We start from the raw sequence: 25,947 nt of genomic DNA, 5'->3' as shown, positions 1-25,947 counted from the left end.
TTTCAGCACAAGCCTGAAACTTTTCAATTTTGTATGGACTACAAAGAGCCCTTAAAAAGCGTATTTATATATGAACACATTATTATACATTAGCATTGAAACACCTAACTAAACTATCAAACTGAAAAAGTTAGTAACATCTCCATTTCTACCATCTAAATATTTTCCACTAATTAAATGCCTAATTAAACACAATTAGTTGATAATATTTGACAACATGTATAATCTGTGATGATTTGTCTGTTTGATTGTGTTATCAGTTAAAAAATGCCATGTCATAATGTGTATGTACTATGTATATAACTAACACATATGGTAGTACATAGGAACTAGACAGCTGGTAGAATTATCTTTAAAACATATTGAAGTATGTGACTTCGTCTGCATGGAAAATATTTTCGATGTTAAAAGTCCTGCATGTTTTAAACTATTTGTATGCTAAATGTATTCAAATCTGCGCAATACAGTATGTTATATTTTTTTAAGACAACTCTCTCTATAAGAATTGCTCTTGTGTTGTGGGGACTTTTACACAAACAACGGTCCCAAAGTACAACCAGACACGAATTTGAAAAGATAATCAGTTCCAAGTAAAAAAATTAGTAGTTTTCCATAAACTAAATTATTATTAAAACTTAAATGTGAGATTATATTATTAACACAGCTTATAAAACATGAAAATTAAATTTTCCAAATCATTTCAGCTTAGCATTAGCTTATCGCATTCCTTGGAAAACCCGTACTACTTAATATATCAATGCAAAAACCTTTGTACCTATGTGATACGCATTTACAGCTAAACCACTAAACAAATTTGAAAGCAATTTTGCTAAATCAAAATCTAGGATTAAATTGTTAACGGCGAAACCTGGCTGTATTACATCTCTGCCTAAGCCTTTAGCTTTAACAGGCGTGATATTATGTATATATGTGATTAAATACAGGCTATAATTTTTGAAAAATGTTCCTCGAAATTGCTATAACAGACCATGATTTTTTGTATGCGAGTAAAGCCACGTGTATTTAAACATATTTACCACGCGTTAGTACTACAATAAACAGAAGTATAAAAATCCAAGTGCCGTTATCTTTTATCAGTGAGTATTGTAAATACACGTATCTTAGATTTATTTAGAATTATCAGTAGTTAAGGGCATGGAAACGTCCTCGGTATCTCGTAGATTATTGATGTTTATCAAATACTAGCGGCTGCCCGCGACTTCATCCGCGTGGAAACCGTTCCCGTGTAAATCCCGGTCCATAGGGACCTGCGGAATCAAAAGTAGCCTATGTGTTATTCTGGATCTTCAGCTACCTACATACCAAATTTCATCGTAATCGATTTTGTAGTATTTGCGTGAAAGAGTAACAAACATCCATGTATACATATAAGGTCGGGGAAAAGTCTTTTCGCATTATTATTATGTATGAACTTGATTTAAAATCTGTTTGGCTTCAAGAATCACAAATGAGTACTCAGTTCTTTAGGTTTTTTTCAGTGAGCTCGTGAGGTACCCAAATATCGAGGTTTTTTGTGTAGAAAAAAGATTTTATTATAAGTTCATACATACTATAATGCGAAAAGACTTTTTCCCCGACCTAATATACATTCTCACAAACTTTCACATTTATACTATTAGTATGATTATCAGTAGTTAAGGGAATATAAACGACCTCGGTATCTTGTAGATTATCGATGTATATCAAATATTATTTTGTCCTGGTTGTACGGTGGCTTGCTCACTGTGTGTTCAAGTTGTGGTTTCGGTTTTTTTTTACTGAAATGTTTTCTGTAAATGTTTGTTGTTGTATAGATTTTTCCTGTTAAAAATATAATTATTATTTTATGAAAATGACTGTGTATTATATTAATTATTTAATTTTAAAATTATTTAAATAAAAAAAAATTGAGAAGTTCTAATCATTATGAAATAATATAATGTTATTTTCTAGTTTCTTTTAACTTGTAAATATTGACGCAAGTGGCGGTTCAAATCTCTGCCTACCCCTTCGTGAAAAAGGTGTGATTTCATTATGTATCTATTTTAACTTAAATCGTTTACAAATTAAAAGAATCCCTTTCCTTTAAATAGAGCCATAATTAATCACTATTAAATAGATATAAACCTATTACAGTCCCACTGTTGGGTTTAAGTCGTCTCTCTCAGGGGATAGGGCTTGAGTTAATCACAGTGGCCAAATCGGAGCTAGTAACTAAAATACTTGTAAACTACATTTAATTGAAACGAATTGATCTTGATAATTATATGAATCATAGCGTCTTGTTTTAAAATATCATATTGGGTCTTTTAATTTTGCTTTGGATTGCCTAACTTTACAGCTTATGTTCCAATGTCCGTAAAATTATTTTACATAACAGTCAAATAGTCACTATTTTAAAGCTAAACAAAAATTTGGAAATTTCGACTTTTTAACTGTTAATTAAACAACCTTTAATTGCTTTGATAACAAGATATATTAACAATATATTTCGTAAACTCTTTTTTTATCACACAATGTAAAATTGTTTCAGTAGCGATAGATAACACATGTACGGGCTCTTATCACCAATAACATCGCCAACGTCACCAACATTTGATCAAACATTGGCACCAATACCTTAATAAATATTCAATAAAGATATAAACCAAAAAGGTTAGATACATAAATCTGATAAATAAAATCATTGACGCTATTTTTAAATTAAATCCTCCTATTTATTAAATTAAAATAATTAATAGCACGTGTTTGTAATTTGAAATAAATTATGCATTATGTGTTAAACAATTTGAATATGTAAAATGGCAGGGATTTATTTAAAACAATATGTAGATAAATAACCAATGAGATAGGAATCTTTGGAAATATTTTTCCACATTATTGGCGCCTGTGTGGCGACCTTTGTACAAAATTATGGGCGATTTCCAAAATTATACTTTAAAATTTATATTTTACCACTTGTTCCAACGGTGAAGGTAATCGTCGTTTGCATATTGATGATTTCCTTCCTTACATGCCTGAGAGTTCTTTAGAACAGTTCTTCAAGGTATGCAAAGTCCCCAACCAGCCCTTGGCCAGCGTGGTGAAGTCAAGGCCTAACCCCTCCTTCATTACGGGAGGAGACCCTTGCCCAAGTGGTAAAAGTCAAAGAAGTAGTAGACTCGAGGCCTGACCTATCCCTTATTTCGGGAGGAGACCCTTGCCCAGTAGTGAAACATTAATGGGTTAAATTTTTATTTAATTCATAATTTAATCTAGAGCTCAAACGATCTGCATACGAAATTTCATAAAAACCGAAGCAGTTGTTTAGCTGTAAAAGACTGACAGACAAACGTTTGCATTTATAACATCAGCATGAATGATTTGCGACGGCCAATCGTTTGGCAAATGTTTGTGTACATTGGTGCCAAGCGCCCGCAGCCTGCACTTTGTCGATTTTCGCGTGCTAGCGAGCGATAAGGTCGATTTCTTTCTTATCTGTCCACCCCCTCCCTTCTACACACCCCCCCCTCTCGATACGATAACCGGCGCGTTAGTGGTTACGCGTTTGTTTTGTTTTTCAATCAATAACTATGTTATGGTGGCGATAGAGACTCGCATGGTTACAGTTTGAAAAGGTGAAATGGTAGTTTAGGTGACTACATTGCAGCGTGTTAGTAACTTTAAAGTTAATTATTAAAATTAGGAGATATACAGATTTGCCGGTTCTATATTAACAATCATACATACATAAAATCACGCCTTTTTCCCGAAGGGTTTAGGCAAAAACCAGATATTTACAATCACTATAGTAATATTTTACACAAAAACAAATCAAGATAAAAATGCATGATTTTACTCTTATCTAATTACTGAAAATTTAAGGTTAAAGTACAAATCTTAAAAAAAATATTTCATAAATTTCTTGGCTACATATACTATGTCCAAATCAGTGTTTGCCCAACAGTGGGATCGTTGACCAACAATATAGCAACGTGATAAGATAAATTTCATACAATTCTTACGATTGATTGTGTAAGTAGTAGATAGCTACTGAAAACGAATTACATCAGATTACAAGATATGTAATGTTATTGTTACGATAACTGTTATATACTTGTTATATTACATCATTAAGATATCAATTATTATAATTATAATTATTAAACCTTGTTAAATAAATTTGACTGCCTCTTTGGCGCAGTCGGTAGGGTATACAACTGTTGATCAAAAGGACTCTGGTACGATTTCTAGGTCGGACATAGTGCTTATATTGGACTTTTTCCTATTTCGCCTGCGGCTTTGCCCGCGTGAATTTCACTACAATTTTTTTCTTAGTGATCTTCTAGACTTCATAAGGAATCTTTGTACCAAATTTAAATTTACTACACTCAAGTAGGTACACTCACTAGTTTCACACACACAGTAACGAAAGACTTTTATATAATTATATTGATTAAATTAAGTCCAGTATATAAAAAATGCCTGCCTACATTGAATTATCACTATAAACGGCGAAATATGCCAATGGGTATATTTTATTCACCGTCGCGTATAAAAAGCATGATGTTATTGTCTTTAAAACTGAATAGTACCTCGATTCTCTACCACTATCGACTACCGACAACCGGCTAGCTTTCGACATTTGACATTTAGAATGTACTGCCAAAAAAGTTTCTACGACGCCCGTCAGAGGCGCTGATCAGATTTTCATACATAATTTCTCGATGACAGTTCGGTTGTCGGTAGTCGATAGTAGTAGAGAATCGAGCTACAGAAAGTAAATTTCAAACACAATTTCAGTCTCACAATCGTATCGAGTGAAATCAACGTTCTTTTAATTACCGATAACGAACCATTTCATACGGCTGACTTTAGTACCGGGTGATAAGCCACTGATAACGCACTCCGTTTCACTACAACTACAACAATACATTATAATGTATGTTATATTATAAACATTACACGTGTATATAAGATAAGTCCAAATTTCACTTGTATATACTACTAGCTTATGTCCTGACTTCGTCTGAGTGAAAAGTTTTCCCGTAGTAAAAATCCTATGTGGTAATTCGAGTTAAAAGCTATCAATGTACCAAATTGCATTAAAGTCCGTCCAGTAGTTTTTTTTATGAAAGAGTACACATACATCCATCATTACAAATTTTCTTATAATATTAGTCGTCTAGAACCTAAGCTATTTATCAATGTTATTTAGGGTTACGTACCCCAAAAAGAAAAATATGGAACCCTCAGTAGGCGACTAGAACCGCTGATCAATTTTCATTAAAAAATATGTCGATGGCTAGTCGGTAGCCAATAGTCGATATTAGTAAGAAACCACTCTTCTGATTTCGCACAGCTACATAATTTATGTAAGTAAAAAAAATTAACATACTTAATTTAATTCAGACATAACACGAGTTTTTTTTGTAAAACATCTTTAACACCTTGTCTTAGGCCTATTTACAAATCCTCGACAACTCGATTTACACATGCTTAAAATTCAACATGACGTGTTTACGAATGTCTTTCAATCGCTATCAGCGTAACCATAAACACTGCCCACACCCAAAGGAATAAAAAGGGTGATACAATGAACATTACAAGAAAAGTAACATAACACATCACTATTAACATTCCCAGCCGTAATCCAATCGAAGAGTCCCACTAATCGATTAGTAATCCTCGAATATCGATTGTGATTTTCCGTATCGATTTCTCCGTAATAAAACGCTTGCACAAAATGATTTTGTAGCATCAAGATGTTGGTTTTTTCTATAATTTTGTCTCAAATTGGGCGTATAACACATTCAAAATTAATAATATTCACACAAAGATCGGTTAATTTGACACCTACGTAGTTATTTCCATACAAACTCGTTTGATAAAATCTATGGAGCTATAATATCGAATGACGATGATAAAATCACAACGATTCTTGTATTTCGGTCATTTTTTTTTTACTTTTATTAGAAGTATGTAACATTTAAGACGCATGAAGTGACGCTGTTGTTTTTACCTGAGAATTATACGTATACCAATAAACAATTAAACACTATTTACATTACATATGGGTATTACTTTTTAACGTTGAACATCACGCGTTGACCGTGATATAAGGAGCGTAATCTACTATGGACAACCGGCTAGATATCGAGAGAGAAAATTACAAATTACGTACAAATAGGTATAGATTGACAACTAATCTCCGAACAGATACTTGTACTCATCACGCAAATATTTATCAAGGGTGTGACACACCATGTGATGACTAATAACAATGCCAGTTTACCACAAAACATTTTTAAGTGACAATCATTTCCATATCAGACAAAAACTTCGTATTATTCGTGGCTATATGACTTGAATATTCGTCAAAAAAATGTAAGACTTTCCGACTAATAATTTTCGCACACTAAGGTGGTATTTTTTTTTAATTTTATGCTAAAAATTGCCATATAAGGGGTAAAGAAGTAGAGATATGTACCTCTATAATATACTTACACGTGATCTTCTCTTAAGAGAATTGTACTGAAAAGAGGTAAACTTTCACAATTACTTTTACGGCACTTGTACACGTACTTATCAAAGAAAGATAGTACTAATGGTTGCCTGTGCTTTACTAGTGCATAAAATTACTTCATCAAAATTAATATTAATAAATATATCACGAGCTGTGATATGACGGCTTGACAATATTTAAGAAAGAAATCTATAGTCATTTTCATTCAAAAGTAATTTATAAATGGGTAGGTACTTAAAATAAAATTGCATCAATTGATTTGAGCATTTCGTGTACGTGGCCAGCATTAAGTCCTATTCATAGAGAAACAACAATTTAAAGGTCCATTTTATAATGAACTATTATAAATTAAGTGTCAATATATCAAATTATATTTGAAAAAAGTGTTAACAATTATTTAAATTATGTAATACGAGCCTAATACCACACACCTGGCCAACTCCGATCTGTTTCTCTTTCATCATTTATAACTTTAGCGAAATTATTAAAAACAAACCATAAAATAAATAATGAAACTTAAGATTATGAATGAAATATTATATTACAGCAGCCATTATCATTCATTTAATTTATTAAATTATTATCTATTTCGAATGGAAATTGCTCAATCATCGCTGCATATTTGATTAGTATAAAATTTGATTTATGTACTAAACATCACACGGTAGCGAAGTAATTTGATACAAGCCAAATATATATTGATATAATAATGTAATAAAATATTTGATATCCAATTTAAGAATGTAGTTCTGTAAAATAGTAGTTCTAATCGAATAGAATTCGAATGGAATGTGTATCGAGCTACCGACGGCTACAATATGTCAGCACAACTCAGCCGTAGGCCCACCCGAATATTTACTAATCGATTAGGAAAATAGATTTCCGAAATTCAAAAATACTGCATAGCTTAAAGTTTAATCGATACGATCTACTCTCGTTTAACATCGTTAAAGGCTCCGACTCGATTTATTACTAATCGATAACCGTGAGTTATTTGTTTTTGTATAGATTTTAGTGATGTGTTCGTGTATTTATTGAAATTGTCCTTCAGTTAATTTTGTACCGTTATAGATAGATTATCAGAAACATAACGGTGTTATATTTTATTGTGTGTATACTTAAGCATTACCCTTAAGAGCTACCGACAACTTATTACAGTCTCAACCTTAGGTCATAATATTTATAGCCATCAACTACAGTATGAAGAGTATGTAGCTTAGAACTGACTTATTTATGTTGAAGGTACATATTTTAAACTACTAATGCAATTGTCTTAATATTTGACTATCGGGGTACTCCCTTGTGTTACTCTAAGCATGTAAATTAATACGGTTTTTGTAATGAGAAGTGTCTCAAGGACAAAGGAACGAAACCATGGCAGTATAAAGCTTTCGTGGCGCAGTGGTTGGGGCGGTCGACACGCCACTACCAGTGCATTGGGAGGTCATGGGTTTGATTCCCACACGAAACAAATACTTGTGGTTTCGGGTCTGGTTGTGCTTTGTGTTCGCTGTATGCATGTTTGTAAAAGTCCCCGCGACACAAGATCAATTCTTAGTGCAGGAATTGTCTGGTCTGTCTTTTCTGCTGCGTCATATTATGAGCCATAAAATCTCAAAAACCATAAACAATACCAAAAGTAGACCAATAAAAAACTTTGACAATCATTTTTAAAAACAAAATTTTCGCAACCCATAAAATTGGAGGTCACAAAATTAAAACATCATAAAGTTTAGTAAATGAACAATAAAATAACGTATTAAATAATTATCTTTGAAATGATCTGCCACGTGCAACATAAGAGGCAGGATATTGATATTTTATAAGCTTTTTTTATAAAACTGTTTAGTTTTTCAAGATGGGCACGCGTCCCCTCTCGCCACTTCCTTTATATACGTGCTTATGCCGCTATTTAGATAACGATGTCGAAAATGCACTAAAATATATGTAAAACTGTCTCTTTTATATAATTTGTTTGTTTTTTGTGCATCTATTTTGACAAGGTGGTCTGACGTTGTGTGGACATTTGAAAGGTCGTTACACACTGGCATTCGCATGTAACTTTAAATAGAGAGCATTCGCGAACCTAAAATTACATAATTTAAGAGTGCCAATTTGACGAGTTATTTATACAATATAACATATAGTTCTAGTTCTTCTATTAGGTTCTTTCTTTACAAAGATAAACCTTATAACAATGTGCCTATCGAAGCGTTCGTGTGGCTTAAAATCAACTACGAATGTTCCGTCTTAAGGTCTAAATTGTGAAGCATGTTAAAGTAATACTAATTAAATATTACACGCAAGTGGTTGGCTACCCTAATATTAGAGAACAGTTATTCTATCACTAAAAAGTTTCTTTAAATTCAGACCAATCGTTTTCCTTTCTTAAATAATGATATGTTCATTCGCGCGAATAAATAAATAAATATACAATTTAAATAACATTGGTTTATTTTGTTCTTAAGAATAATATTGTGAAAACCTTGATTTTTAATTAGCTAATTATATAGTAGGTATTTTTAGATATAAATACCTAGTGTGAAACAGGGTCGAAAGCTATCGAATGCTTGTCGTAAAAAAAATAGCTTTAAATACATAAAGATAGAGAATTTAATATTTGGATTCGAAAAGGGCATATGTCTTTCGTCTTCTTACGTGAGATATACCCTTTTAAAATTGGCATATTAGGGTAGAGTAGCAAACATTTTTATAAGGGGAGGCTAATACTACTAAAGAGCGTGATTAATAAACATTTCATATACACAGTTATGCCTATCACGATCCTTTTGATAAGTTTCTATTATATACGTAAAGTATTAGAATTCATTTTCTTACTACCATTTACTCGAACCGGGAATCAAACCTTAAAACTTTTGATACACCTCACAATCTACTTAATTACTTTTTATTTCATTTTGATTATTATTTTCACGCGTTCAGAATTTTAGCAGGTTGTATTAAATATAATGAAGTCTATTCCACAGACAAAATATTAACAAATTATTTTTTCTTTTCAGGTAAGTAAAGCGGGGCATTCATCATACGACAGATACGACAAGACATTAGTAAGTCGTGTTTAACGCACGTCAAATAAGATGTATAGAGGAAACATTACATCGTTAGCATACGTTTTATTTACAAATATATGAATATTTATTACTAATACATTAAGTAAGGGGGCCACTGATTTATGACGCTTATTTTGTTGGTGTAATGTGTGGTTTAAATATGTTTAATGTCAGTTGCTACCTTGCCTATGGGGGAAAAAATGCAAGGTATTGTAACTGTGATTATAGGTGTATGTCCATTAACTTTAAATCAATTTTAAAACTCACTTACGATAATCTGATTGAAAACTAAATGGAATATATTCTATAGGTCCAATTAATCAATATCCTAACTCTTTACTAAAGGTTGCCATCGGAAATGTTCAATCAATTCAATAATTTCTTAGCTGAATCGTAAGACGCTGTGTACATTATCAGGCAATACAAAAAAACTAATACTTTAAGCATTGAGGGGGCGACTGATTTATAACGCGAATTTTGTTCGTGTAATGTGTGAATGGTTTCATATCGTTTAATGTTAGTGCTTACGTTATGGGGAAAGGGTGTTAGGTATTGCATATTTCGATTGTGCTTATATCAAATGATTTAATATTTAGTGCAACTGACATACGGTCATATGTTTGAAAATTAAGCAAAATTGGGTTTTAAAGCCCTTAAGAATTGTTTACAAAGTTTACTTCCAGAAAACTTATTCTAATTTGGGCTTGATCCGTTAGACGCAAACGTGTCTACATTATCAGACAAAACAAATTATTACTAGTCTCAGTATAAGACAATGGTCTCCTCTCGGAATGAGGGACAAGAAAGGCCTTAAATTACCTATTTATAATGATACTTATAAACAATCTTTATGACATACTAAAATAATCCACATCATCATTTGACATCAAAACTAATCTATCTTAGACTCCAGTTGCTTTAACTTTTCTTCTAAACATTGCTACAATACATAACCAAAATACAATACAATACACTCAATCTGTATTTTATTGCGTCGGTTTAACTAAACGTCCGTTAAGTCGTAGATTAGCTCACGTAAGATACAGTCGGATCGGCGACATCGCACATCGCCCGGCTAATGCGGTAATCCCGCCCTATTAGCTACGAAATTGTCTGTTCACTGATTTTCTATCTGAAACTGTGTAGTCTAATTATTTAATTCTATAGTACAAGTTCAAATAACCTTTACAATTAGATTTGTTACTCTTTTGATAGTATTTCTTACTTAGAATACCGTCTTCAATCAATGTTTATGACAAGCTTCACAGACGCTGTCCATACAATTTTTATCTGTATTTTCATTTATACTTTTATTGTGGAACTACTGTCTCACGGCATTACATAATTTTTATGACCAGCCCAAAAAGCGCTGTACATTTTTTAAATTAGTCTACCTTGCCATATTGAGAACGATAAATGTAATTGACGCGACGATAATTTAAACATTTAGTCTGTTAGTAGCAAACACAATGGCTAAAAAAATCCTGTCTTATTTAGCCATACCACTCGTAGTTCGTTTATCTTAATGTTAAACAAGTTCCGTAGAATTTCACTTCTCAGACTGATATCCAACAAATTTCATAAATCAGAAGGGAACAAGTACATTGTAAAGGCTCTCGCTTCAACCTGCAAACGTTTACGTTATCAATACGTTTGAGACGCCATTTATTTTCCACAACTCATTCCTACCCTTAAAAAGCGCTAATCTCGCCGGCCCACATCTTGTCAAGAGGCGAGATAAACCGTCCCACTCTACGGAGTCCGCAAGACAAATCTGAACAATTACTTCTGCGGCTAATGACACGCGATACCGATGCTACGATTTATAGTCGCACCATCCGTGCCCGGCTTTACATACATTTTCATATTTTTAGATATCCAACGAAAGGATTTCTTTCGTTTGATTTTTTTTCGTTTTAATTAGTTGGCGGTTTTTGTGATTTATTTCGGCGGCTTTTTTAAAAAAAAAGGGTTTAAATACTGGTTGGTTTCAGTTAGATAACAGCGCTTTTCCAATTAAATCATTAATTTCCTCAAAAATTGGTATTTACACACATAAACTACATAAAAATACTTACTCAAGGATATCAAACAAAATCTTTAAACTTCAGGACTTAAAACAACAATACTTGTGCTTAAAAAAATGGCGTCCAACTGTCAACTGTCATTTCTTACGTCAAAGCATTCCATCAAGAGTCCGGCCCGCAGGCACCGTCAAGTTAACCTGAACTGTGCTTAAACTCCGTTTTAATGTATTAACCTCGCTTAGTCCCTGACTTATCGCGCGACAATTTATCCGCGGTGCCGCGCAAAAAATTGTAAAAAAGTTTAATAAAATCAGCTTTGGATGTGTGTTTAAAATGTAGAGTTGTGTTAGAAATATTATTTTGATCGGTTTACACAAACACTATGAAAGCTAATAATAAGAATTGGTTTTATAAATTTAATTCGAATTACTTACTTGCAAACTAATCTAAATGATATTTACCGATTTTAATTATATTTACCATTGCACACATTCTATGGTGACCATAATAATATCTGGCTTAAAGGAAAATAGTGTTTCAATGTTTATAGCAAGTTTTAATGTTTTCTAGAAAGCAAAGAAGTCGAGGCCTTTTTATTCAATCAGTTTTATGACTTACCTCTTTATACTAAGTGATCTCATACGAATGGCTTCATATAAACATACGCCTTTGAAAACCGAATCCTTATGTTAAAATTTCCTGAACTACATAGAACAAGCTATGTATACTCCAGTATTATCTATCCAAATACAAAAAAAAAATCGAGCTCCCAGAGAGCAATTACTAAAGTTGGCGTCCCATGACAAATATCTCGTTTAACAAATAAGCTACGAGAGATTTTTTCTCTTTTATCGCCTCGCCCCAGGACGGGGCAGATACACAATTTTTCAGAACGATATAAAGCTAGCAAGTTGAGTCTTTAAAAAGTTTATCGTTGAAAGTTTGCGCACCTCGCCGTGTCGCGAATGATATATCGGCTGCATTAATCTTTGTTAAACGTTAGTTAGCCGTGGGAGAGCCGGACGTTTTTGCATTACCTTTTTGCGTGGAAATGTGTTATCTGGGAAGGTGACAGGTTATGTGTTGGCTGATATGATTTTCCCTCGAAATTAGAGGAAACATTTTCACTGAGGCCGTACAGTTATGCGTCTAATAGACAACTAAAAGTAGAATCTAACGATTATATAATGTGTTCTTTAGTCCAATGCAAGATGTCAAACCAAATTTCTTACAGTTTATCAAACTACAAAGTAATACAGTGCCACCCACAACACCACTAAACTTTTAAAAATCAACATAAAGCCCATATAAGTCGTACCGATTCCATACTTCAGTCATCAGCCACATCTGTCATCGGCAGGTCCATTGAATAAAGAACACCATTGTAAATTAAGATCCCTGTCGCGATACGCCTACACACACACACACACACACACACAAATACACACACATCTACACACACATACGCACACATCTACACAGATATATGCACACACACATGTGCACACATACTAACTTGCACACACACAAGTGCACTCACATTGTAAGAACTGTAACCTTTTTAAAACATACTTATCGCAACAATCAACGTGTATGAATGATCTACCCCTTCCTATATTTATTTATTAAACCGATTCAATGTCAAGATGTAAAATAAATACAATAGCACAAAGAAGTTCTTATAGTAATAGTGTAGAGATGACAGAGAAAATTAACTGCTGGCCGTATGGAAATCTGCGAGTGCCTTATAAGACAATTTAAAAAAAAACATATAAAAAAAAATCTGAAAAAATAAATTACATTCTTTATTATAAATAATTTTTCTTCTTTTAAGTCACGCAAACGAGTAAATAAGAATTTAGAAACATACTCAATTTTAGGGACATATACAATGGGTCTCTAACACAGACAGTGATGGAACATTAAGAGAAAATTGCAAAACTTCATTTCTCAATACATCAAATAGATTAAAATGTAACAGTTCACGTACGCGCTTCCACGTATCTTATAATAAGGAGCGAAATAATAATACTTTACCTAGTACAGTGAAGTTTTCCTCATAAGGCAACGCAAGCTTATCGCCCGACGAAGACCGCACAACGCGCCCAATTTCGGCATTCATCCGATAACCATCTGTCTCGATTTTTATTTATTCCTGCCGTATAATATTCGCTATCTAGTTTCGTATAAATTATTCGAAAATCTATTTTATCTTGCGTATCTCGAGATGCAAAGATAGTGGTTTATTTATTTGGCCGGGAGTCGCCCACGCCGCGCGAAAGAATTGAAATACTAGGAACACGAAATAGCGGGAATGTACCTATACTATTTTTGTATTGTATTCTTGTGAATTTTTTTTTTATTGGTTGAGGTCAAAGATCAAGTTGTCTATACACAAAATTGTGATTCAAATAAAGAATCGTATTTTTCGTCTGATTTCTTTTCAAAACTTTAATCTAAATTATTGTCAAAATATGTCTTTAAAATTATCAGATCTTTAAATTCATTCAGTCGCGTCAAAAATTCGGTATGTATTTTTTTATTACATTAATAATGAATTGATTAATGTTAGTTTTATTTGTAATTAGTCTTAAATTAAGTGATTATTTTGAGCAATGGCTTCAATAACTTTATCAACTTGTACAACGGATGCAATAACATATTTGTAAAAATTACTTAATTACTAAATTAAATTATTAAGCAATTAACGAAACATGCTTTACAATTAACTCTAGTATATCCTATAAGACCTCTTCGCGGAAAACAGGTTACAAAACGACACCTTTAATTTTTTCAATATTTTTTTTTTATCCTAATTATTCCAACAATGTGAGCCACACTGTAGTTCAATGTCAAACCATCAATTAACACTACAAGCATTCTTTCAAAGAAAAAACACGTCAAATGTAACGAACACGCTACACCATCGGGCATAATGACAAGAGACCGCATTCCCGGGACCTCTCTCGAACAAGAAAGCATCAAATATTAACCATCGGACACACCTGAAGCCAGACGGCTTGGCATGCATATGAAAAGGACAGATACACACACACAACATCAACAAAACACTACCAAAAGTATACCCCAACCCTTATAACGAAAGTAGTAGAGCCCAAAATCGAAGTGAAATAAAATTTTCCAATGACAAAATAAAATTGCAATAGTGGTAGAGATAATATCGGTTCGTACGTTAGCAAGAAACACATTTCAAGCGAAACACGGACCTTGTTGGGGTCGAATCGAAACAAAGCGTTGTGACACTGCGATAAGAATCGATAGGCTCGCGAAACGTCGCGCCGAAACGCACCGAGCAAATTATCGATTCATAAAAACATCGATTTTAAAATATTGCCGCGAGTTTATCGTCATTGTTTCGATAGGGTGGCCAGTTAATAAGAATTGCCAGCATTAAAAATTCCACGCGTGTGTTGACTTTGCGCGCCCTTCGTGGTTTCATTATTGTTAATCAGAAGTTGTCGTTTATGATTGAATGAAAATTAATAACTTAAGAGGGATTGTTAATTAAGTAAGTACGATGCGAAGGAACGCGAACTCGTTTTCGATTTGTAAAAACTAGTCATCATTGTGGCACTCGACCAATATGAAATAATGGTAAGTATAATGCTCTTACTCTTATTTTTTCATATCCTTAATAGGTATAATTAATTAACTCCTTTTAATATGTATTATGTGCTTATAAAACATGCAAAAAATCTGCAGCCAAATACGAACACCTATCCAAGGAATGTCCGGACTAACGTAGCTTAACCGACGAATCGATTTCATCAGTAGCCCGTTTGTCTACAACTATCGACAACCGGCTAGCTATCGAAAAAAAAATTATTACAATCTGATCAGCGCATCTAGCGGACGTCGTAGAAAATATTTTGGTTGTACATTTTAAATGTCAAACTGTGGATACTAGATGGTTCCAATTGTAGAGAATCGCGCTACTGATTACCTGGCATTGAAAAACAAATATTTCATACTAGAGGCCGCCCGCGACTTCGTCCGCATGAAAACCCTTCCCGTGTGAATCCCGATTCCTTGGGAACTCCGGCATAAAAAGTAGCCTATGTGTTATTCTAGGTCTTCAGCTATCTATATACCAAATTTTATCATAATCAGATCAGTAGTATTTGCGTGAAAGAGTAACAAAAATACTCACAAACTTTCGCATTTATAATATTAGTAGGATATTTTTATATATTTTGCGTACATAAAGTATATAAATATGGCCACCCGGTGCCCGTGCGCATATCTTGCTCGTTCGTCACACGTATCGCGCGATCGTGGCCCCACTGTGGCGCAACTACAGATGACAATGTTTGTCACTTATACATACCACCATTATTTAGTAACAAATACATATTTATTCGTTTCAGCCTACAGATTTTACGTTTGATAAAAGTTTGTAGAGTTTTTTAAAGGTCCGTTGTTTATAGAGTTCCTAACAATATCACAAATCATATTTATTATAGCATTTTCGACAACCGATATCTTGTTTGATTTTAAAAACTGAGACTTTTTTTATAAGGGTCCTTTTCGAACTGGGTTCCTAAAAGCATCGTCTAGCCCTAGCTATTTGTGCGTATGTCCGTCCGTCAGTCCGTCCGCGTTTCAATGGCTCTTAGGTTAGTCTTAAATCTAGTTAGTCTGAATTCAAGTATAGAGTGATTTAAGGTCATTAGAGCGCAAAAAAAGCTTTATGAAAGTGTATAACTAAAACAGTACAGGCCACTCTCTCTCCTAGGAGAAGATGGTATTCAAAAGAATTTTTCTCAACCATAAAAAAGCACAGAATATCGCTAAAACAACTTTCGCAAAAACTATAAAAGCCTTTAGAACGAGAACGCGATAAGTCAAATAAAATGATCATTTAAATTCCAACAAACTCCAATAATCAAATTAATAGAAACCTACTTTAAATACATTAATCTCGTAGGTTAAAATGTCTATTAATTTACAACTTAAAACCTTACAAAACAGGCCTTGTTTACAATTCAATAAACACATTAAAAAGAGGGAGACGAAACATCGGACCTCTCACTTTAACGAAATTTTCTTGAAAACTTGTGACGCTCCTAATGACCCAGCTAGAACATAAACGGTGGGCACATTATACACCTGTTGCAGCTATCTGATCGCGTTGTGCGCTGTACATTGCGCGCTATCAACGCTCATTAACACAGCGACCTTATGCCCGCGCGTAATGAACAACTTACATTGCGGTATTTGTTTTAATTTGTATTGGGAGTAGAAATGTGATGTCGTTTGATGTTTTTCGAATGTTTTGTGGTATTTTATGTGGATGTAAACTATTTGTTTATTTTGTTAAATCATTAGTAAAACTTTAAAGTTTAATGTAAGCCTTTTATTATAATGCGACGGGTCTTAAAAGCGATTGAAAATGAATACAAGTCGCGAGAGTTTAAAATCTTTTGGTGGAAGCTTTTCGTTAAGTCTATAATTTAGACAGCTATTTAACACATAGATTAGGCTGTCTTTCATCTTGTTTAATAACCCATGTTTCATAAAATCATCACAATAGATTTCTACGCATTTTATTTTATTAGATTTCTATCAAATACAGATTTTAGAGTCCCAATGAAAAGTCTATCACACTTATTTACAGTCTTTCATCACTGGTTTTGTTTCATTCACATCCGATAGGCTTGCCTAGATTATCTTCAAATCAATTTCTAAGATATTACCCAACAATTTTAAATGATAAAACGTACATAAATCCGTAAAGTTCACATATTAGTCAATTTCAAACAAGTTTAGTGAAATCCTATATAATATTCATAGTTGTTATCTGAGGTCGTGCGGCGAGGCCTTACTTCTACGAACAGACAAATCTTCCCTCCACTACAAGATTACGGACACACAAATATGAACTCTAAAACAATAATGTAAGATTGAAATTTAAAGTTGCAGTTATGATGTTTTGTGCTAACGGCCGCGTGTTACACGGTAGTGGGAAATTTTAAATTTTGTTCAGTGCGAACTTTATAGGTCTGTAATTGATTTTTCCAAAGAAATAATCACGTTTTATCATTAAAAAGTGACCAAAATCAAAACTACATGTGTGAATAAGTCGTTCTTGAAGTTCCTAAAAATATTTTTTTTAAAGAATACTGCCCAGCTAAGAAATCCACACATAATATTCTAGTCCTGAACTGAACTTAAATAGGATGTAGAGTTTTTAGTATTACTGAAACAGAATGTTGATTAGGAGGTAATTTTTACTACTCAGGCAAAAGCCACTGGCGCACAGCTTTTAATTATTCTACTGAATTATCTTACTGATGCTTATTCATTATTGTATGATCTTTATAATGCGTATCTATATCCTGGTTTCTGAGATACATTTAGCGGTAGTTTATCTATTCAATGAACTACCGCTAAACGTACTCAGAAACCGGAGGCATATTAACTACAATCTATCTAATCAGCCTCTGTTGAATATAGGTCTCAATTAACCACAAACAGTAGTAGAATTTAATAGAATTTTCGGGCCACTTTACCCAATTTCACAACAAACAAGAAGTAAATGATTCAGCATTCGTTACACATCGGTGTAACAGTCAGCATTTATCTGGATATCGGCGCGCGGGGTGGCCGCGCGTCGCGCGATCCTCCGGCGCGATAGTTCGCGGACGCGCGCGATATTTAGCGAGTGACACGACAACGTCGCGTCGTGGGTAGCTGTTTATTGTGTCGTGAATACGCCCTTATATCTCCCCACTTGTGTGTCACTATCTTTATACTCATACCTTTTTTTTTGGCTGGGAAAATTTTGTAAGTTGGAATTTTTTAATGTTTTACAATTGATATTGGTAGTTTGCAGCTTTTATAAGGTTGTCAATTGGTTGTACGAAATATAAATTAAGAGGCATTAAAATCGATCCGTCTGTTTCGGAGCTACGATGCAAAGACAAACACACGTATCTACACAGCACAGACAGTCATGACGTCTGTCTTGATATGTGTATGTCTGTATCTTTACGAAAAGAGAGTCAAATAATGTCATGAGACAAGAAGCAAGCCTAATGCAGAAAAAATTGTTTTCTGAATGATCTTCGTGTTTGAACTAGGTATGCTTATAGTCATTCATAACTATAAGAAGAAATAAAAAAGAAACTAGCAAGAACAAAATGTTCTAAAACGTTAACAAGGGAATTTTTAACAAGTTTGCCAATCGCATGATCTAAAGTCATCGGCCTAGTAAATTAATTAAGATATACATCTGTAAGCCTATGATATATTCCTCCAATAACTCATTAACAGGATATAAAGTTACATTTGTAACACAAAAATAAATATCTAACACAATATTATATTTTTAACACATAATTAACATAGAAACGAGGGCTTTATATATCAAATTGGGACGTAATGTACTATAAAATATATCGGTTTTTTCATCAACTGTAATCCGATACGCTCAATCGATATAATCTTGGCGGACATCGTAAAATATAGCCGAAATGTCTCTTATTTTCAACTTTTATAGAAAAAACGGTTTTAATGATAACATCTTCTTTGCAAATCAAGATTTTTGATTGCCGCCACGTGTTCTAAAATGCACTAAAATTATAAACTTGATGAAATATATTGGAGACAACGAAATGCATTAAAAAATCTGTCAAAATGTGTAGAATGCTTCCGATTTTCAACAGATAATATAATTTATTATAGCAAAACTTATGAATTAGAAACTGTTTTTATAGCAAAATGGGATTATTAATTTAGTCGACTTTTTGGATCTAATCTCTATTTTTCTAGTTTCATTCATGTTAGAATCAACTAATATTTGAGCTAGACAAATTTCATTCTAAGATTTTTTATATTGAGAAAAATATATTTAATTCCTCCCATATGCCATACATTACATAGCAGAAGCCCAGAGAGAGGGGTCAAAAAAAGTATTTAATTTAAGCCGGAACCTGCAGGTATTCTGGTCTCAATTTCCAATATAACCTGTTCAAATCGGAAGCTGGATCACAAGCCAGTTAACCCTGCAAGCTGTACGTGCACACAATTTGGCGATAGTATGTGCAACCGAGCGACGTAGATACCACGTCTCATTAGGTACAGCGTTCGACGGGTTAAATTAGGATGTGCATCGTAATCGATGTGGTCTATTGAACGGTTAAGACAATTAAGTCATTGTTTGAGCTTAAGAGGCAGCACAGAACACCCCTTTAGATAAACTTTGGGAATGGAAGCGTCTTTGCAACATCCTGTATCAAAAACAGCCACTTTACCATGGACTGTTATTCGTCGAGTCGGAGATACTATAAGTTAGTTTTGATGATTAGTCATTGATATTAAAAACTTTTCTACTCAATTGTTTTGAACCATTTCAAAGAGAATTTTCCAAACACATATTTTTGCATGGTTGAACTAAATAATATAATAGCTGATTCATTTATCATGAACACCTGCAACAGCAATTTTGCAAGATGGGGTGCAAATATCATCACCTGAGTTACACTTCACAGCAACAAAAAGCTCTATTTCACCACTGTCATAAAGGCTACCTTACATCCATATTTCTGCTATCTACTAGAACATTTCCTGTACAACAAATCAGAACGTATTCTGCTACTATTACATGACGCACACAGATCTACAGTTATCAGTGAGTCGATAGTGCCGCGTGCGCCCGCCTGATAACGCCGGCTCCATTCGCCTATATTTCACACCATACTCGGAGTGTGGCCCAAGGTATGGAAGTGGGAGACTTATATGGGAGCTGTGAGACAGCTATAAGTCTTGCAAGGTTGTGTAGGAACCACACTTGCCGCTGCTGTTCGTATTTCATGTTATATTATTGTATTTTTTATTTAATTGTTTCTTGTTGTTTAGGAAAGGAAGACATTGTGATGAAATGGACGCCTTAAATTTATTTAATACATTTATTGAGAGCATGCAAACAGTCCCCAAACCGCTCTAAGTGATGGACTCAAGACCTAACCCCTCTCTAGTTTGGGAGGAGACGTTTGCCCTGCAGTGGGACAGTACTGGGTTAAAAAAAATCTTTTCTTACTCAGATATGAAACCTATGCCCGGACATTGTGGATTAAACAATTTTATTTTAACTATCTTAAGGTATGCAGTTTGATTTTGTCTGAGAGAAAGCGCACACCTTAAACTGTTTCTATGATATTATTCATATCTTATGAAAATTCCAACTCCTATAGGATAATTGTCAGATGATGATAAGTAAGTCCTAAAGTATTTATATGGACATGTCTGGAAGAACAAACATAACATGAGTAGAGGAAGAATATATAACTTAATACGCCAAGAAGACACAGCATGACAATCTTCATCATAACAGCTGGTAACTAATTCATCAAAAACTTCTCAGAGTACGTAAAGCCACACAATCATCAACTATCAAATACCCTCGCCAATTTCTCTTCTCTTACCCCACAGTACGCGACGGCGACGACTAATAAAACGATTTAATATCCACTTCCGAACGCTCTTGCACTCCCCCCCTCTCCGCACCCCTCGCGTAAACCTAGTCCACTACTTAGGTTATAAAATTAATAACCACATTTAAATAAGCTCTTACGATAGAAGTTATTACGAATAATAGTATGTGTTGTTTATGGGAGAATTTTAAAGAGTTTTTTTTTTACTTTTGAAACAAAAGCGCAGTACCTCGATTCTCTACCATTATCGACTACCGACAACCGGCTAGCTATCGAATTTTGACATTTAGAATGTACTGCCAAAATGTTTCCTACGACACCCGTCAGAGACGCTGATCAGATTTTCATACAAAATTTCTCGATGACAGTACCTCAATTCTGTACCACTATCGACTACCGACAACCGGCTAGCTATCGAAATTTTGACATTTAGAATGTACTGCCAAAATGTTTCCTACGACACCCGTCAGAGGCGCTGATCAGATTTTCATACAAAATTTCTCGATGACAGTTCGGTTGTCGGTAGTCGATAGAAGTAGAGAATCGAGGCACAGTTCGGTTGTCGGTAGTCGATAGAAGTAGAGAATCGAGGCACAGTTCGGTTGTCGGTAGTCGATAGTAGTAGAGAATCGAGGCACAGGTTCTATGCAGCAATGAAAGCTTGCAAGTATTGGAATGTTCCTTGAAACAAAATCCAATTATTCTAATATTAATTATGCCCCTTAAGTCAACATGTTTCACTAAGACAGAAACCTTACTAACAAGGAGTCTCTCTATCCATCTCCATTTGCTAGAACGAGACTGAAAGATTGGTAGTTTTAAGTAGGGTTTTAAACCAAAACTTACCTAGTTTTCTTTTGATATTTTTGCTACTATGTAAAGAACATAAATAAAAATGTATTCATATTATTATTTGTAAGGTTTGTGTTCAAATAAGGCCGGCCTATTATCACACTTACAGAGACACTATCTTTGTACATCGCGATGCGAGCACCCGTGCGTTCTCGTTATCACACCTTTGCACTCCCCGTAGCAAATATACCTACTGTAAAACACCGACATACAGGCATTTATAATATATACTTTTTGATGTTACTTGGAAAAAGTATAATAAATAATTATCACTTGTTTTAACATTTAAGGAAAACATTGTAAAGAAATCTTTTAACTGCGCATTTGTTCGAATCGCCTAACCCAACCCGCACTTGGCCAGCGTGGTGGACTCAAGACCTAACCCCTCCCTCATTACAGGAGGAGACCCTTGCCCAGCAGTGAGACATAAATGGGTTCAATATATTATTATTATTTCTTTAAGTAACTTAAACTATCTTTAACCAGCATTTTGCTAGCAACGTAGAATACCTATTTTCTTTCCTCTTTATCATTCCGAAAGAACTATGGTGCTTAAGAGTAGTGTAGTAAAGCGTTAAAATTACATAAATACCAAATTTTATATCAAAATAAAACGTATCATACAACGTTCTTTAAAGCTCAGATACGGTCGGCATGTTATCTGTTCAAATCGCGATGCGACTCGCCGTGCGGTGTCGTGTTATCGCAGCGTTGCACCCCCGATAGCGCTTGCAACGTTACCGTCAAACTTTCACTGAATTACTGACACTTTTCGGAGATATTTCATAGAAAAATTGTAGTTTTATAGTAGTTTATTTATTATAGAGTGAAAATATTATTTTGTGCTTAAACTAATTCGCGTAAGTTATAGTTAAAATTAAATGTGTAGTTATGTTAAGTTGTATTAGCGAGATTGTGAGATTAGATTATTTTGAATCGCGCATATGTACTAATAATCGCTATCTCGCGCGATTATCACTTTGTCGCTGTTTTACCCACAGGTTTGGGTTACCCTCTGCGGGACAAGGGTCTCCTCCTGAACGGGGGAGGGGTTAGACCTTGAATACATTGGCAGAGTTATAGAAAATAAATAAAATTAAATACCTAACTAGTAATATCATCAAACATTTACTAGGCGAACAAACTAAAATAGGTGATTTTAAATTTCAATAACTACTATTGACTAGTAAGTTATCCTTATATTAAAATAGGCATATTTTACAGTGTTTTACTAGGAAATATGTTATACATATACCATTATATAACACTTACCTATTAAATTAATATTATCAATTTCAACTCGGTTGTTTGTGACCAAAGTGCGTCAGTCGGATTCCGTCGATATCTCTGTTACATATAAATAAGTAAGTCATTTACCTGTAGGAAAAAAAACGTTATTAAAATATAAAAGCCGTTGTCTTTGAGTAATATGTATTTTATTTAATTAGAATTGTATATAAACGATACCTCCATGTAATCTATGCATGATTATTATATTCTTAAATAAAATCTACGTTTAATATGTTGTATATTCAGTTACTACACGTAAAGATTAACTCTACCCCTGATACGGCTAAATTGTATTATACCAGAGTCAATCGGAAGACACTGTACCTTATCTTTAATACCCCAGAAAAAGATTGAGTGGAAGACTCTATGCCTATTTATTACATAAAGACATGAATAATAATTCGATGTATCATTATAATAAAAATAATTACATGACAAAAAAAAATACAATAAAAATAAACCGTCAAACAATTCACTTCAAATTAAATACAAATTAGAAAAGAAACGATACAAATCATTGCCAACCATAAAAAGGGGCATTTATATTCTGAAAATCGTAGTGACAAGCAGACATAAAGCTCATAGGTTAGTACATATCTGTATCAAAATTCATAGAACGGTGCACAAAACCCGAGAGATACAACGTCGGTTGATACGGCGGGTGTTCGGCGAAGATAACGGGTCGCCGCGCTCGCTCGGACGCCCCTGCAGGGGGGTGTGTGGCGACCATCAACCCCTCTGCACTCTATGTTCGGGATATTTTCATTTTAAAGAAGTTTTAAGTGTGACTCTTAATAGTAGTATGTAAAAATCGTGCATTAATAACTTGTCTTTATTGAATTTCTAGTAAATTTATGTATTTTTGAAAAAATATTTATTATCATACCAATTTTGTAACGGCAAAAAAAACATCGCAGATACATCTTGCACGCTTGAAATTTAGTACATATTCAAAATCTGATTCAAAATAAACTAATATTGTATTTTGAAGTAGACTTTATAATACTTTTTTCTTTATTTTTTGGTGATTGGAAATTATATTTTAATCTAAGCATAAAAACATTTGAAATGAACAAATAAACAACCACAAAAAAAATACCATGTACACACACAATCAAATATCAATTTTATAAAATCTCTATATTTTTTTTCACCTCAATTTATTTTGAAATCTTTAACTAACACACTTGTACATACATAAAAAAACAAAATTTATCTTAAAATATTTTACTATCACATTAGTACATAAAAAACCACATTCGTACATCCCCAACCCCCAAAAAGCAACAACAACCCTTTTCAACCCCAGGACTGTCCGTCAAAGCCTTACAAGCTGGTGTCCGTAGGGCGGACGGCAGCTACGAGATGCAGTGTCTTGCGTCGCAGGGCGGCTAGTTATCGCGCCCGCCCAGGCGTATCGCGCTATCTGCCCGCCCCAGCCGTTTTAAGTTTCTAACGTGTGATGTATATTGACGCTTTTTGTGATTTAAACATTGTGTGTGAAAGGGTTAGATTTGAGGGACTTTTTTATTGCTTGCGGTGTGCTAAATAAAATTTGCTTGTCAATAATTGAAGTTAGTAAATATTTGTGAAAAGTTTAGTAACTAATTTAAAATGCCATGGTTTTTGTTTGTTTGTAATTTTTTATTTGCGCTTTTTGTTGCAAAATATTTTTTTTGTTACTTTATAGTTTTAGTTTATAGTTTTTTTTAAATGTATTTTTCTCATACGTAGTGAAAAGAGGCATACTAAACACTCTTATCAGAACATATAGAGACTAAAACCGATTCAATAAAATACTGCGCCAAAAAGGGATAGGTTTTTTGGAGTTTCCTTAAAAATCTATACGACTCATACCTACGAAAATAACGTGTGCGGTAAAAAAATACAGTTATTATAATAGTTTATTTAAGACATATTCAAAAACAATGATCGAACTACCTCAAGAAACACATTTCAATAGAGAAACAATAACATCTATTGCACACACACATTATACACATCAAAAACAAACCTAACACACATTCAAATTAAGTTTAAAACAGCTTGCATTAATCTCTACTTACAACAACCAACACAATAACTAAACGACGTAACTGCAATCACTGTTGAACAAAATTGAATTCTAATTTTTAAAGCGTTAGGTTGAAAGTCGTTTGTACTGTGTAGGGGTTTATGTCATGTGTGACTCTTAAGGGTGGTTTGCCCCCACAAAGCTGGTTGCTAGTCAATTATCTTTATTAAGCTAAATACGTGAAAACTTGCTATTTCAATGTGTGTGAATATTCTGATTACACACACATGTAACTGTGCAAATACAATAATGATTTTTGTGTGTGTAAAGAAACGTTGACTTCCTCTAAAGTGTGGATGGTAGTGTATACAACTGTTGATCATGAAGTCTCAGGTTATATTATCGGGAAGAGCAAAGTAGGTACTATTAGTATTTTCTGACTGATATTAGTTTATTTTAAAGAGTTGTCGGGTATTCGGTATCATGCTCGATATACGACATTAAGCAAAACATTGTAAAAAGCGAAACGTGGTTTTATTTCATTCATCTCTACCTATACCTTCGGATCCAGTAAGCGTGATGTTACTTATGTAATAGATTTTGTAAACAAGCTCTCACAATCCAAGTAATTCAATTCTACTGCCACCCTGCTTACCTCCTAACACAAAAAGCGCAATATTATCAGCAGTACTGTACCCCGCGGGTGCATTACAATTACAATTAACATTCAAAG

General features: G+C 33.8%; 1 protein-coding gene across 3 annotated transcripts in view; it reads left to right on the top strand.

Annotated features, from left to right (window-relative positions):
- The window catches only part of ush (Zinc finger protein ush), a 209,894-nt gene that overhangs the window by 138,043 nt on the left and 45,904 nt on the right, over nt 1-25,947 (top strand). The gene's annotated exons all lie outside the window — the stretch shown is intronic.

Source organism: Anticarsia gemmatalis, chromosome 3 (assembly GCF_050436995.1).
Source record: "Anticarsia gemmatalis isolate Benzon Research Colony breed Stoneville strain chromosome 3, ilAntGemm2 primary, whole genome shotgun sequence".
Taxonomy (NCBI): domain Eukaryota; kingdom Metazoa; phylum Arthropoda; class Insecta; order Lepidoptera; family Erebidae; genus Anticarsia; species Anticarsia gemmatalis.
Note: the sequence above shows the minus strand (reverse complement) of the source record. Positions and strands in the feature narration are given on the sequence as shown.